Raw genomic sequence first — 14,930 nt, forward strand, 5'->3', positions numbered from 1 at the left:
GGTTAGGTGTGTTTGTGTTCCTGCCTTCATTACCTGAGTGTCGTAGTTTTAGCATGTGCGTGGGGACAGGAATTTCCCCAATATGTTTTCCCATTTAAATAGGAAGAGGGACTATTTCAGGAGATAAAGTCTTACTAATACTGTAGGACAGGCCATGTGCGATCCCCACATGAAGGGCAGCATCGCAGACAGGGAGAAGAGCTTCTCTGAATGGTGATTCACTGCTCATTTGGAGGCTTTTGTGGTAGATGTCCAAAGAGGCGAGGTTGGCAGCTGAAATTGGGGGGGGGGGGGGAAGCAGCACAGCCGCTGCTCCTTCCCTACCTGCCCTTGAGGCCAGCCTCTGCCCCAAGGATACCACCCCTAAGAGGCTGGAGCAGCTTATATTATTCAGCTCTCTTCCATTCTGTCTTCACAACCAGCACGCTGTGAGGCAGGTTAAATTGAGAGTGTGTGGCTGGCTCCAGATCATCGAAGAAACTTCTGTGAAAGAGGTAGGATTTGAACCTGGGTCTCCCAGATCCTTGTCTGACACCCTAGCCATGACACTACACTGGCTCATATTGCTGACCGTGCGAGAGACACAGTCAAAATGGTATTACCCTGTACGGATGTTCTGCCTTTTTGGATAGTCACCTCCACAAAAGAGACCCAAATGCCCAACTGGAACATTGCTAAAGTGTAAAAGAAATGGGCCTCATTTCCTGGCAGGGTCTGCCTCAAAAAATGCAAGTGCTGAGTTCTCCAGATGTTGTTTGTAACACACTTCAACCTAGGCCTGCCTTCTGGTCACAGCAGCTGTTGCACAGATGCCAATAAGGTGCCAAGGAGACTTCAATACTCTCAACCGGAAATGCTATTTTCAGGTGTCCCGTTAAGAAATTACAGTCTTTTGCAGAGCTTGATTGCCTGCTAATGGACCCTGGCACTCTGCTGTAGACCCGTGCTCAATGACTTTGGATGGCTACAACACATTTTCTTTAATGGGCTTTGACAAACTGCTGCGTAACAGCTCCGCTCACCCCACCTGTTTGGAGAAAAAGTTTGGCTCTTCCGAATGTTGCCAACAAAGGAGACCAAAGCCCAGCTGGCTGGAAAGGAAAAGCTCTGGAGGGGGCTTGACGGGGGTGCTGTTTGTTTTGGGATGGGGGAGCGGATGTTGCTTTCCAGATGGGAACTCTCTGTGTGGATGCTGGCCGGCTTTGAGGCATATGTTTATGAATCAAGCTGATTCAGTAGCGGCTGTTCTGGCAACTTCCTGCCACTCAGGGAGAGCGGGGAGTCGCAAACACAAAGCGATGCCTCATTGATAACTTCTGCAGCAGTGGCCCCCCACTTTTTCAAAGGGGGGGGAAAGCTGTCTTTCAAGAGGCAGGCCAAAATAATGATGATGATTATGTTGATGATGCTCACATCAGCCTTTCTCCAGGGATCCGTGTACAGGTGGTTTTCCACTGTGCTCTCCCACTAAGGTGCTTTCTGTTTCCACTTCTGGGCCCAGGTAGTTATTGTTGTTAGGTGCGAAGTCGTGTCCGACCCATCGCGACCCCATGGACAATGATCCTCCAGGCCTTCCTGTCCTCTACCATTCCTCAAAGTCCATTTGCACCAACTGCTTCAGTGACTCCATCCAGCCACCTCATTCTCTGTCGTCCCCTTCTTCTTTTGCCCTCAATCGCTCCCAGCATTAGGCTCTTCTCCAGGCAGATTCCCTTGCATATTCTTACATATCCTGGTCCCAGGGTCAGGCCTGCCAATGCAGGGTTCTGCTGCATTGCTGGTGGTTATTATTTATCGTAGGGTAAGCCAGGAGATCCGAGGATTGTCCGGCAGGCAGGCAAGGGATGTTCAGAGATCATTTGCCATGGCCTGCCTCTGCATCATGACCTTGCGTGTTCCGTGGAGGAACTAACACCAACGTCCTTGGGGGTCTCCCATCCAGATACTAGCCAGGCAGGGTCAGTCCTGCTTAGCTTCCAGCATCTGATGGGATTGGGCTTGCCTGAGCTATCCAGGGTTCTCAACCCCTTTCACACTGACTTTGATGGCAGAAGGAAGGTGGGTAAGGTATAATGATAGCTAACAACACTGATTTCTCCCTTCTCTCAGCTTTGCGCCATGGAGAATACAGATGCATGAGCGTACAATCATAGAATCATAGAGTTGGAAGGGACCTCCAGGGTCATCTAGTCCAACCCCCTGCACAATGCAGGAACTCACAACTACCTGCCCACCCACAGTGACCCCAATTTCATGCCCAAGTGATCCCTCTACCAAAAATCTCCAGAATCCAGCCAAGCCTGGAGGAAATGCACCTACCATCCCACAATGGTGATCAGCCTGGGTATGCAAGGAAGGGCCACAAGAGACAAACACTGGCACTTCCCTGTTTGGAAGCATTGTGTCACACCATATCACATGAAGCTACCTTAGACCAAGTCAACCATGGCTTGTATTAGCTACTCTGGCAGTAGCAGCTCTGCAAGATCTCAGGTGGAAGGCTTTCCTGTCACCTGCAACCTTTTTAGCTAGAGATGCCAGAGATTGAACTGGGACCTTCTGCCTATACAACCGTTGAGTTCTAAGGTGCTAAATTGGACCAGAATATGCAAGACCATACATTTCATTAAGTCAAACCCCTCCAATATACAGAACAATACAACAAGATCTGTCTAGCTAAACACATAGGTGTAAGTGAACAGAAATGTGCAGGGGCTGATGTCTTTAAATTCAATTAAGAAATTCGTTATTGCTTGATACACCTTTGTGGTAAGTAGTCTTTGGGCTTTTCTGGTCTACCAATTGCCAAGGTCATCAAGTTTGACCTGTTAGAATTAACAACCTCCCAAAGGTCCTATTGGTAACAGCAAACTGAGGGCCATAGAGTCCTTTACTAAACCAATCTGTCTCTTGTTGGGCCTTCCTCTTTTCCTGCTGCCTTCAACTTTTCCTAGCATTATTATCTTTTCCATTGACTCTTGAATTCTCATAATGTTACCAAACAGCCTCAGTTTAGTCATTTTAGCTTCTAGATCATGCTGGATCTAGAACCCTCTTATTTGCCTTTCTGTCAGTGGCATCAGTAAAACTCTCCTCCAATACTTGCATTGTCCAATCTTCATACCATTACACAATAATGGGGAACACTATGGCATTCATTAATTTTGATTTGGGTTGCCAGCAAGGCACGCTTACCCTTGGGAATCTTTCCTTGCTCTTTCATGACTGCCTTTCCCAGGCTTAATTCTGTTCTGATCTAGTCTCCCTTTTGGTTGATGTTGGAGCCAAGGAAGAGAAAGTCTTGAGTAATCTGCAAGTCAAAATCGATAATGCCAAGCTGAAGCAATAGTCTGAGTCTAGCAAAGGCAGCTTCAGGAGTTCATTGTGGTTCAGAGAAAGGAGTATTTAGTCCTGTCCTCCTTTTAGAGTGTTTAAATGAAAGTTTCCAAATCAGGCAGACTTTCAAGCTCCAAAAGCCAAACTTGTAATATTGAAATTCTCTCTGGAAGGGAGTTGGTGGAAGTTGAGGAGAGACCTGCTGCAATGATAGATCTTGTACATTAAAATGTCCTGTTAATCCTGATATTGTATGAATCCTGCCTGTCTGGCCAGTCAGAGCCACATTCAGGAAGGCCCTTCCATAAAGTAGGAAAACACATGATCTAGCAGGGTTTGACTTCACAGTCTGATAGGTTAGGTTGTCATTTGAGGCATATGTGTGGGCCCGAGGCCGCGAAGGCCTTTGGAAAACCAGCCTCTTTAACTGAACTTGGAAATGCAGTACAGCCAGTTAACATTTTCAAAATGCATGTTAGCCCACTCCAGTAGCTGGGTTTTGCTTAGAGGTGTGCATACATTGGCGTGGGGTGGGGGAACAGGACTCTGTCAAGTAATAGCATGTAATCACTTCTGGGGATGCTAATATGATAGTCCTGCAGCTTAATCAGGGCTCTTTTGCCCAGTGTAACACTCCCAACTAAACCCACTCTAGGAATCCAGCGATTCCTGCCACGTTTTCCCTGGAAGTGACATCACACCACTGCCTGCCTGTGATATTTTAAAGTTATTGTCTTCTGATACTTGTAGGAGCAGCAGGAGGAGGAAAATGGGAACTCTTGATGGGAACTTGACAAGCCTAGTTTTGTATTACAAAAATTGAGTCCAGTAGCACCTTTAAGACCAACAAAGATTTATTCAAGGAGTGAGCTTTCAAGTGCATGCGCTCTTTCTCAGACTAAATGGAACAAGGGTCATAAGCATACAGCTATAAGGCAAAAGTAAATCGTGGCAAATTAGTAAACAGTGTCATAATATCCAAATTAAGCCATATTATGCTATATGATAATTACTTGAATCTATCTAGTTTTGTATTGTCTTTCATCTATGTCCCAATTGGGCCTTCATTGGAGACCTCCTGCTCCTTTCTCCCCGCTGGCCTCCAGAACAGACTGAATGAATGGGGAACAGTTAGACAGAGTTGTTTCATCAGTCCAAGCTTAAGGCTACTGTTGCATAAAGCAGAATGGCTTGGTGTTTTGCCCCTCTTTGCATATTCAAACGCTACAAACAGCTTTGCGTGGGGCTCTTTGGTGATCGAAAGCCTTTATCTTCCTTTGTGAGGAAAGGTGTGCAGGGATGCCAGACTCCAGGTGGGACCAGAGGATCAACAGGAATTATAGCTCACCTGCAGAGATTAGTTCCCCTGGACAAAGTGGCTGCTTTGGAGGGTGGACTCCATAACATTATACTCCACTTAGGTCCCTCCTTGTCCCAAATCCCACTCACTCCCAAAGTCTCCAGGTATCTCCCAACCAAGCATTGGCAACCCTAAGTAGGGAAGATCTGACCAACAGGAAATTGTGATCTGAAGATATCCTTGGTGGTCCTGTTGGGAGAGAGTGGAGACTAGGGTTGTGTGCTTCGGCATTGTTTGGCTGCCTTGGAGATCACTGAAGCCCAACGCAGTGCGTAGGGGGCTGCCGCCGCCCCTCCTCTCCGCTGGTTGCCTTGAGCTTTGATGATCACTGAGGCGGCCAAACCTCGCCAAAGCGCACAACCCTAGTGAAGACCTTGTGAAATCTCCACTGGGGAAGACTCATCCTGCATTGGAGGGAACCTTGGAATGAAGGTCTGTGGATGAAGAACATGGAACTGTAGCAAGGGAGGAATCAGCAAGAACCGACCATGAGATAAACATGGCTAAATGTGCGCTTGCTCCTTTGACCGTGAGAAGCACCTAGATTATAATGTATTCCCCTTCCTCCCCCAGCAAACCACAAGCATTATAGCAAAGCCTTAAATCCTGGTAACGTGAAATACCTTAATTATTTTCCTATTAGCATACATTTACATGATTCCGCTGATTTTTGCTGCAGAAAAAAAGTGTTCCAAATGAATGCAAATGTTAAACAATACCCTTGAGGTCTTGGCTTGAATTTTGTCACGGTTCAAGGATGGAAGGAGAAGCCCTGGGGGCAGCCGGGTTAGATAGAGGTGTGTAAATTTCCCACGTGGGGATATCAGAAGCTGGCAGGGGTGTCTCAGTTAATGAAGCTTAAAGCTGCTCCTGACCCCACCAGCAGCCCAAGACACTCTGCAACCTGAGGTGGAAAATCTAGCTGGCACCTTCCTTATGCACTCTAATAAGCATGGAGAACCGACTATGGGAGAACTCTCCTGTGCAAGCTGCATTTCAATGACGAGAGGCATTCACAAGGAATATTTTGTTTTGGGCTTTGTACTGTGGTCAATTTATTTTGGTTAATTAACTATGAGCTGCCACAAGCATCATAACAATTCTGCCATACAAGCCAATGTTCCTAAAAAGCAGTTCTACCATGTCTCAGCTCCAGCACCCTCTTTCGCACAGTGGTCAACCAGCAGCCTTTGCAGCAAACCAGGCCCAGAGGCCAACGTTTTCTCCTGATCATAGAATCATAGAATTGGAAGGAACCTCCTCGGTCATCTAGTCCAACCCCCTGTGCTATGCAGGACACTCACAACCCTATCGCTCACCCACTGTAACCTGCCACCCCCTTGAGCCTTCACAGAATCAGCCTCGTATGCATTAATGTTGTATGCATTAATGCCCTTATTTTATTTATAGCATACTTTTCTCCCTAGCTGGGCATTACAGTGACTTGTCCCTCTTCCAGTGTCTTGCAAGAACTCTGTGACATAGGCCAGGTGAAGAGTTTGTGGCCCAAGGTCATTCAACAAGTTTCCAACTCAGAAATGGGGCTATGAGCCCAAGTCTCCCAGGATCCTCGTCCAACGCTCTATTTCCCCCTATTTCAACCTTTTGACTTGAATACTTGAACTATTTTTCAGGCTTACATGCCGCTTCAGAGAAGTGGGTGTGGGAGCCAGCCATTCAAGCGATAGAATATTTTCCATTTCCATTGTGGGAAAAAGAGACTAGGCCTACAGAACAACAGGGAAAACAGGCTCCAGTGACATCTAGTAGTGACCATCTGAACTTCTGGAAAAGAAGCAGCTGCGCAGTGTCACACTGAGGGGGAGCCCCAGCCATGGTGGTCACCGGAGAACACCAAAGGTGAGCCTGCGACAGAGTGGCAGGGCAGCCCCCGAGGCAATAGCCAGGGAGGAGGACGAGGGTTGGGGACAGCTGCTCTATACCACAGTGTCTTTCATGTGGCCTCCTAGCACCGGTATGGAGGATGACTACCTCTGAATATAACCAGCCCTTCCATGCCTAATAGGCATTGACGGACTTCTCCTCCATGAATCTTTCTTAACCCCCTTTTAACATTCTCCTTGCTCACAGCCCTTACTACATCCACCAGCAGCAGATTGTTGATTTTAATTACTCCCCTCCTGTCACTTCATTTTGCGTCATAGCTGGAGACCTAAATCTTCCAAGACTCGCTTTTCACAGGTTATCTGTCTCCAAGATAATGAGATAAATGCTGGCCGGCCAGAAGGGTTTGGTGTTCTTGTTACTGTGCTTATTACCTGGCCCGGAGCACATTTTCATCAGAAAGAGGCAATCCGAGGAACCCCAAACGCAGATAAAATGAGACCCGAGATGGCTGCCTTTTCAATACATCAGTGGAAATATTTCTGTCTCTAATTTTGTTAAGCCATGAATATTTCATAGGATCCAGGTAAAATCCCAGCAGTGGTGGCACCACGTGGCCCACATCGCAGGAGCAAAATCGGTGTCTTAATTATGGGGATGCCGCTGTCAGAAACAAATGTGAGCCAGGGGTTGCCATGGAAGCACCGGCAGTGACAATATCACCTTATTGGTAATGTGCTTCACAAGTTCCAAGGACCCACTGCCACTTTTCATAATCATGACTATTCCAGGCTCGCAAAAAGACTTCATCCGCCAGTGAGCAATGTGAGGGGCAGAAAGGAAACAGGAGCCAGAACGAAGCGATGCCTTGGGCCTAGGGTCACCAGCTCTGCAATGGGAAACTCCTGGAGATCTGGGGCCAGAGCCTGGGGAGGGTGGAGTCTGAGGAGAGGAGGGATTTCTGTAGGGCAGGGGTAGTCAACCTGTGGTCCTCCAGATGTTCATGGACTACAATTCCCATGAGCCCCTGCCAGCATTTGCTGGCAGGGGCTCTTGGGAATTGTAGTCCATGAACATCTGGAGGACCACAGGTTGACTACACCTGCTGTAGGGTGTAATACCGCAAAGTCCACCCTCCAAACCAGCCATTTCTCCCAGAGGGGACTGATCTCTTTGGTTGGGGCTAATGAGCTGATAACATCTACCGGGCCCTCCAGAACCCCCTCCTATCAATTATGCCCACTGGAGGCATCAAGGGGCAATCTACATCCCGACCAATCTGTTGGGTCACGATCAATTGCTAATTGATTAAATGATTAATGGTTAAATATCTAGTGATGTTGATACAGTCCACGCTCCTAACCACTACACCAATGTCTGGGGGTTCGGCCTGGCTATGGGACTGAAACATCCTTGGTTGCCTTGGTGGATAATTTGCCCTGAGAGATGGACAAAGGGATTGCAAAAGTGTTGATTGTTCTGGACCTCTCAGTGGTTTTTCAATCTCATCTGCCATGGTAGCCTCCTGAACGGCCTTTGAGGGTCTGCAGTTGGGAGGCATCATTCTACAGTGGTTCCAGTCCTATCTCAGGGTAGTTTTAGTTGCTGCAGGGGCCCCGAAAAATCACATCATGTTCTAGTGCTCTGTATGAATCCACTGGGTGAGGTCATCTGGAGATCTGGGCCGGGCTGTCACCAAACTGCAGATAACATTCAACTAGGGTTGCCATGGTCTAGGAAATACCTGGAGATTTTGGAGGTGGAGTCAGGAATGGGCAGGCTTTGGGGCAAGGAGGGACCTCAGTGGAGTATAATACTACGGGGTCCACCCCCCCCCCAGCAGCCATTTCCTGGTCTCTTCAGTCTGGAGATGAGGTGTAATTCAAGGGGATCTCCTGGCCCCACCTGGGGACTTGCATCCCTACACTCAGCTCTATTTCATGCTTCCAGCTAGGGTTGTGTGCTTCGGCCGCCGAAGCAACCATTCGAGCCCGAAGCAGCCAGTGTCACAGTGCAGGGTTGCAGGGCTGGCGCCGGACCAGTTGCGCACGCAGGCAGGCAGGCACAGAGCTCTGTGCCAGCAAGCGGGCACCAGGTTGCGTGCCGCCACTAGCAACCGAAGCACACAACCCTACTTCCAGCTGATCCCAGGGTGGCTGTAGACATCTTGAACTGTGGTGAGTAGATACAGCTGAATCAACTGAAGCTTTAACCTGACAAAAAACAGAAATGCTACTGGTGGGTGGAGGGTCTGACCAGGATTTTAAGGTGTCATTTTGCAGTGGTTGCAACTCTTAAAGGAACAGTTTCATAGTTTGGGGGTGTTCTTGGGCCAGGGCCTACTGCTGGATAAGTAGTTGGGAGCTAGCTGGGCTAGGAGTGTCTTTGACCCCTTAGCCAGTTGTGGCCTTTCCTGAGGCCCAGTTTAAATATTATATTAATATTCCCGTCTTGGATTGGGTCAGATCCTGGCTAGTCTGAAATGAGTCTGGGTGAATTGCACACCAGACCCAAGTGCTGGCAAGTGCCTAGATCAGAGCCCTTGCGTTTGACGCTAGTGTTGCAAACTGCACCCTTTCTTGCCATTCATTACAATTCTCTCCCCACCTCCCTCCTGCTACTAAATTATCATCCCCCAGAATAACACTGGTGGTTATTATCAGCAAGTGCCGATCTGCTTTGCTGCTGCAGCTGGTGCTAACCTCAGCCTCTCTCACGCTTTGCTCTCCCGCTGCCGTGAATCCACAGCTCCAGAGCCATCCCTGTGGGGGTGATAATTTAAAGAGAGATGGAGCAGTTTGACAGTGGTGATGGCCCAAAGAACCCCTCAAAAATAATCCTCATTTATATATTTTTTTCTTTTCACAATTTAATAATTAAAAAAAATTAAACCAGACCCCCTACCTTAAAATGACTTTTAGAAATGTTTATCAAAACACAAACTTACTTATGCTGATTTATTGATCTAGACCAGGGGTAGTCAAACTGCAGCCCTCCAGATGTCCATGGACCACAGTTCCCATGAGCCCCTGCAGGCGAATGCTGTTTTGACTACCCCTGATCTAGACCTTAAAATCAAATAGAAATGACTCAATGACTCAAGCTAGTGTTATACTTTATCCCATTTATCCAATAATAACATATAATAATTTAATAATAATATATGTTTTTATTGAAAATAGAGATTACACACAAAAGACTAACAGGAAGTTAAAATCATTTGTTAAAAACAAGTTCTACAGCAATGCTCATTCCATATTATATTATATCCATATTATATTCCATATTATATGTGAATGGTAAATGAATCCAAAAACATATTAGTTGCTTGAAAAGCTATTAGGAAAAAAATTAAGATTAGCATAACATTTCTGGGAATATGTTGGTGTCTGAACATAGCAGGTCTGCATAGTTTATGTAGGAATTCTCCCATTTTCACTACAATTCTGTGTGATAGGCAGAAAAAGCCAGTCTGGTATATTATTGTTTAGTTTATTTTAGCCTATTGTGACAGACAGTGCTTTAAAAGAAAGCCTCCAAGCACTGAAGTATCAGAGAACCAGGAAGTGAAGAGGTAAACCTTCACTCCGCTAGAGAGCTTTAGTGACAGATGCTCCAAGCATTCTGATTGGTCAGCAGCTACTGAGAGAGATGTCCTAAGAGAGTGGTGAGCTTGAAAGTATTCTGATTCTGGCAGAGACCTGTGTTTAGAAAAGACTATTCTGTACCTTAGCTGTTGAATATCTCCTCTGAGGACATGGTATTAAAAAAACACATGGTTTTGATTAAAGAGTCTGGGCTCTGCCTAGGCAAAAAGCAGTTCTTCACAGACAAGAAAACAGGGAATCGTATTTGGGAGGGTGATTTAGGAGGTAGACTGAGATTCCCAGTCAGGCCAAAGGAAAGGGGAGATATCTTCTAGGAAAAGAAAAATCCCTGCTCAGTTAAACAGGGAAATACTCTGAGGATTTCCCTGGTTTTAGTGTGAAAGGATTCAGATTTACACCTCAGGAGTTAGAGGGAAAATGGTGTCTCAGAAAAGAGGGGCATTGGGTATGACAGAATACCAGCCTTCAGAAACCCAGTGGAGTTAAAGAAACTCAAAGAAAAATTCTGTAGTACAGATACAAAAGAACACTGTAGTACAGATACAAAAGCCTGTCACTATGAAGAACTTGGAAACTAAGGAAATAAGCTTCAGTAACTCTAAATAGCCTGAATTTAAGAACTAAAGACTGTACAGCTACTGATTTTTACCTCAAAGTTTTCAACTCCTTATTTCAGCTGACCTTTCCCTGTGTGTTGAATAAAATGTTTGAATCTGTTTGATTTTTGCTATGAATCAAGAGCCATTCTGAAGGGGTTCCAGTTACCTTCCTCTGATGTTCCAGGACTGAGTTAAAACCCAAATTATCTTTCAGAGACAAGGGTGGGACAGCCATCTTTATTAATCTCAATCAAAAAACCACTTTACTTGGATAGCTCAGTCAGTGAGGGAACAGAATATGGTTTTTTTTTCGGGGGGGGGGGGATCTGCCGCTGAGAGAAGAAGGTGGATGGGTGTCATTATCCTTCCTCCAAGGAGCTAAGGGCAACATAAGGGCTTCACTTTACCTTACAGCAACCCTCTTAAGTAGAAGAGGACTTGGTTTTATACCCCGCTTTTCACGGCCCTAAGGAGTCGCAAAGCGGCTTATAATCGCCTTCCCTTCCTCTTCCCACAACAGTCATTCTCAGCCTAACCCACTTCACAGGGCTGCTGCTGGCGGAGAGGACTGATTTATTTCTCTTATGGCATATGTGTAATGTAGCCAGGAGATCCGAGGACTGTCTGGCAGCCAGGCAAGAGACGTTCAGAGGTGGTTTGCCATTGCCTGCCCCCACATTAAGACCCTGGTATCCCTCGGAGGCCACAGTACGAACAATTTATGGAGACACTGATTGGTTCAAGGTCAGCCAAGAAGTGAGACAAGGGTGTATCTTATCACCCTTTCTTTTTAACCTTTATGCCGAGGTAATTATGTGGAAGCTTAATCTGGAAGAATCTATGATCGGAGTCAAAATTGGAGGTCGTATCATCAATAATCTCCGCTATGCAGATGATACAACGCTCCTTGCTGAATTGGAGCGTGATCTGAAGACCCTGATAAAGAGACTAAAAGAAGAAAGTGAAAAGATGAGACTATACCTAAATATCAAAAAGACCAAGATCATGACAACTACTGGCCGTAGCACCAAAGTCACGATTGACAATGAGAACATTGAGTGTATTGATGAGTTCATCTTTCTTGGCTCTATGATCCATCAAAGTGGTGGATGCAGCTGTGAAATCAAACGGCAAATAACACTGGACCGGAACGCAATATTAAGCATGAACCGAATATGGAAGAGTAAGGATATCAGCCTTAATACAAAGTGCCAGCTAGTCAGTGCCGTTATCTTCCCCATAAGAACCTATGGATGTGAAAGCTGGACCCTGAAGAAGGAAGACAGGAGGAAAATAGATGCTTTCGAATTATGCTGTTGGAGACGAATGCTGCGAATACCACGGACAGCCAAAGTTACCAACAAGACAGTTTTAGAGAGCAGCAAACCAACTATGTCATTAGAAGGGAAGATATTACAGCTAAAGCTCACTTACTTTGAACACATCATGCGATCAAACTTGCTAGAAAAATCATTAATGCCTGCCATGGTCAGCAGCAAAAGGAAACATGTTCGCCAAAGGATCTGCTGGCTTAACACGATCAAAGCCGATACAGGGATGACCACGAACCAACTAAAAGAAGCAGTCAGAGACAGGGGCGCATGGCAAAGACTTTCCTCTAGAATCCCCGAGGGTCGGACACGACTGAACGGATGACATCATCATCATCATTCCTTGGACATTGCCTTCCGAGTGCTAGCCAGGGATGGCTGACCCTGCTAGCTTCCAAGATCTGACAAGATTGGGCTTGCCCAGTTTTTGCTTCTTCAAATTTTTGTTTGGACATTTGTAAACCGGTTTGTGCGCCTGTAAACCCCAGAAAACTGGGCTAATAAATTACCTAAACAATCAAGGTCAGACAGTTAAAGACACAGGAACAGAGCCTAGTGGGTTTTTTTGGGTTTTTTTAGTTGGTAACTCAGCAACATGCTGGTAAAAACACTTCTAATTGCCTTTATTTCTGGCCCTGCTTCAAGTCTTCATACAGTAGCCTGCCAGGTGGAAATTAAGCCTCTGAAGCTTTTCCAAGCATGGAGAGAACGTGATGGAGTATGTTTGACTTCTGTGCTTCAGACTGTCAATACAGGCACCAGGGCAGGAGGAAGAAAATGGCAGCTCTGCTATCAACAGAAGAGGCTTCCTTTCCTCCTTCTTGCATCGAGGCTGGATCATGAGCACAGAGGATCGTTTCTTTTCTCCTCTGCTTACAGCTGCCATTTCAAGTTTCAGGGCAGAACATTGTATTTATTTTTTATGCTGTTATTTAAAAAAATACCATAAATAGGCCTGTGATGTATACTGCATTATAACAACATTATCCAAACAAATCAACTCCTCTCCCTAAACTTTTAAAAATAAAAAGGCTTTCCAGGCGTGCATAGGTCCCTTTCTCTGTCTAAAACAGATATTGGATATATCCAGAGATTATGACAAACTAGGGTGTGTTTAAACTGTGGTTTGTGCAACAAACTCTGATTTGCCTACCAGACATATCCTGACTATCTCTGTTCATTTTGCTAATCTGCTTTATACCAATAAAGGTATTGTGTGTGTGTATGTGTGTGTGCCTACCAGATGTAAGTAAAGAAAAGATCCCAGTTGGCATACAAACTTCAATTATTTTTCTCCCCCCTCCCCACGCCTCCCTGCAGGGAAGATATCCTCTGTACACTGGCTGCATTCAGACAGCACAACAAACCTCGGCTTATGTCAGACATGACTACAGCTTGGTTGCCTGGCACGCACCCTCCTTACGCCACTTTTGTACATACAGCCCAATCAAAACCTTCCCGATTTGGGAAGCCTTCGGTTTAGTTGCAGTTTGTAGTAATATCTGAACGCAGGCATCAGGGCAAAATGGAGTTTCCCTCCCTTGGAAAATGCAGCTCCGGCAGCTGCTCTCTGCAGAGAACTACATGGAAAGGGTACATGTGCTCTGCGCCGCCTGCTGAAAAGGCCACCTCAAATACAGACTGGGTTGGCCTCGTTTGCAGAGGAAGCAGAGAGGAGGTGCTGTAATGCTAGAGTGGTAGGACAGACCAGTGGTTCCCAACCTTCCTAATGCCACAACCCTTTAATATAGTTCCTCATGTTGTGGTGACCCCCAACCATAAAATTATGCAAGTGTTCTTTCACAGAAATTAAGCCGAAACAGACCAATGGCGTGAAGATTCATTGTTCAGGATTGTATATCAATTGCTTTTTCCCCCCAGGGTTTCTCAGTTAAGTTCTACCTCTTGTCCCACCATGCCGATGTCGCTCTTTTCCGCTGCTCCAGACAGACAAATGCTCTATCTCAATCTACCCCGCAAGGCTGTTGTGTAGATGGTGACCCCTCCCCCTGCCAAGTTGCTTGCCCTGCCACAACCCCTGTGAAAGGGTCGTTCGACCCCCAAAGGGGTCCCAACCCCCAAGTTGAGAACCACTGGACTACACCATTTTGGACCGCAGGGGGAGCATGTTCATCAATTTTAAAAGTTCCCTGCAAACTGAAAGCCAGCACAGCAAGCAAAAGGGACCTTTATCCCTTTCACTCTAGTCTGCACAGAGTTGTTCATACAATAAATAAATAACAGCTGGAATCTCCCACCTGTGATCTGAAGTGGCACAATCTGGTCCATCTTCTCAGGGGTTCTGTCACTTCATTCCCACCTCATTTTTGTGCAAGCGTGTTACTGGGCATTAAAGGGCTGCCAGCTGCTGGCTCATCCTCATCAGAGGGAGGGAAGGGGGGGGGGAAGGAGAGAGTGGAAGGGAGGGAGGGAATAAGAAGAGGAAGAAAGCCACACAGATGGGCCAGAAAATGAACACCATGTTCAGCTTTCTGGCTGGAAGCCTGGGAATACTGATATGAAAACAATCGTCCTGCAGATGCAGAGTTTCTCCGATAAACTAACTTGGAACAGTTAATAACAAGGTGAGAAGCATTTAACTGAACAGCAGGCAATACAGATTTCTTAGTACTTTTTTGGATGGATTCCTTTTTTAAATAATAAAGCTTGTTTTCTGTTCTTGTTTTTTAATACTCCTCAGAGTTCCATGTATGAAAAGCTTCCAGGCGTTTGCCCTTTTTCCCCTTGCCAGTGTTAGATCTGTGGGTTCAGAGACCTGACGCTGGGAGTTCATTTCGGCTCTTATTGTTTGCTTCAACACATTTCCAGCATGATAGTACAAGAATCAGAA

The sequence above is a fragment of the Paroedura picta genome, chromosome 5, assembly GCF_049243985.1.
Source record: "Paroedura picta isolate Pp20150507F chromosome 5, Ppicta_v3.0, whole genome shotgun sequence".
NCBI classification, from domain to species: Eukaryota; Metazoa; Chordata; class Lepidosauria; order Squamata; family Gekkonidae; genus Paroedura; species Paroedura picta.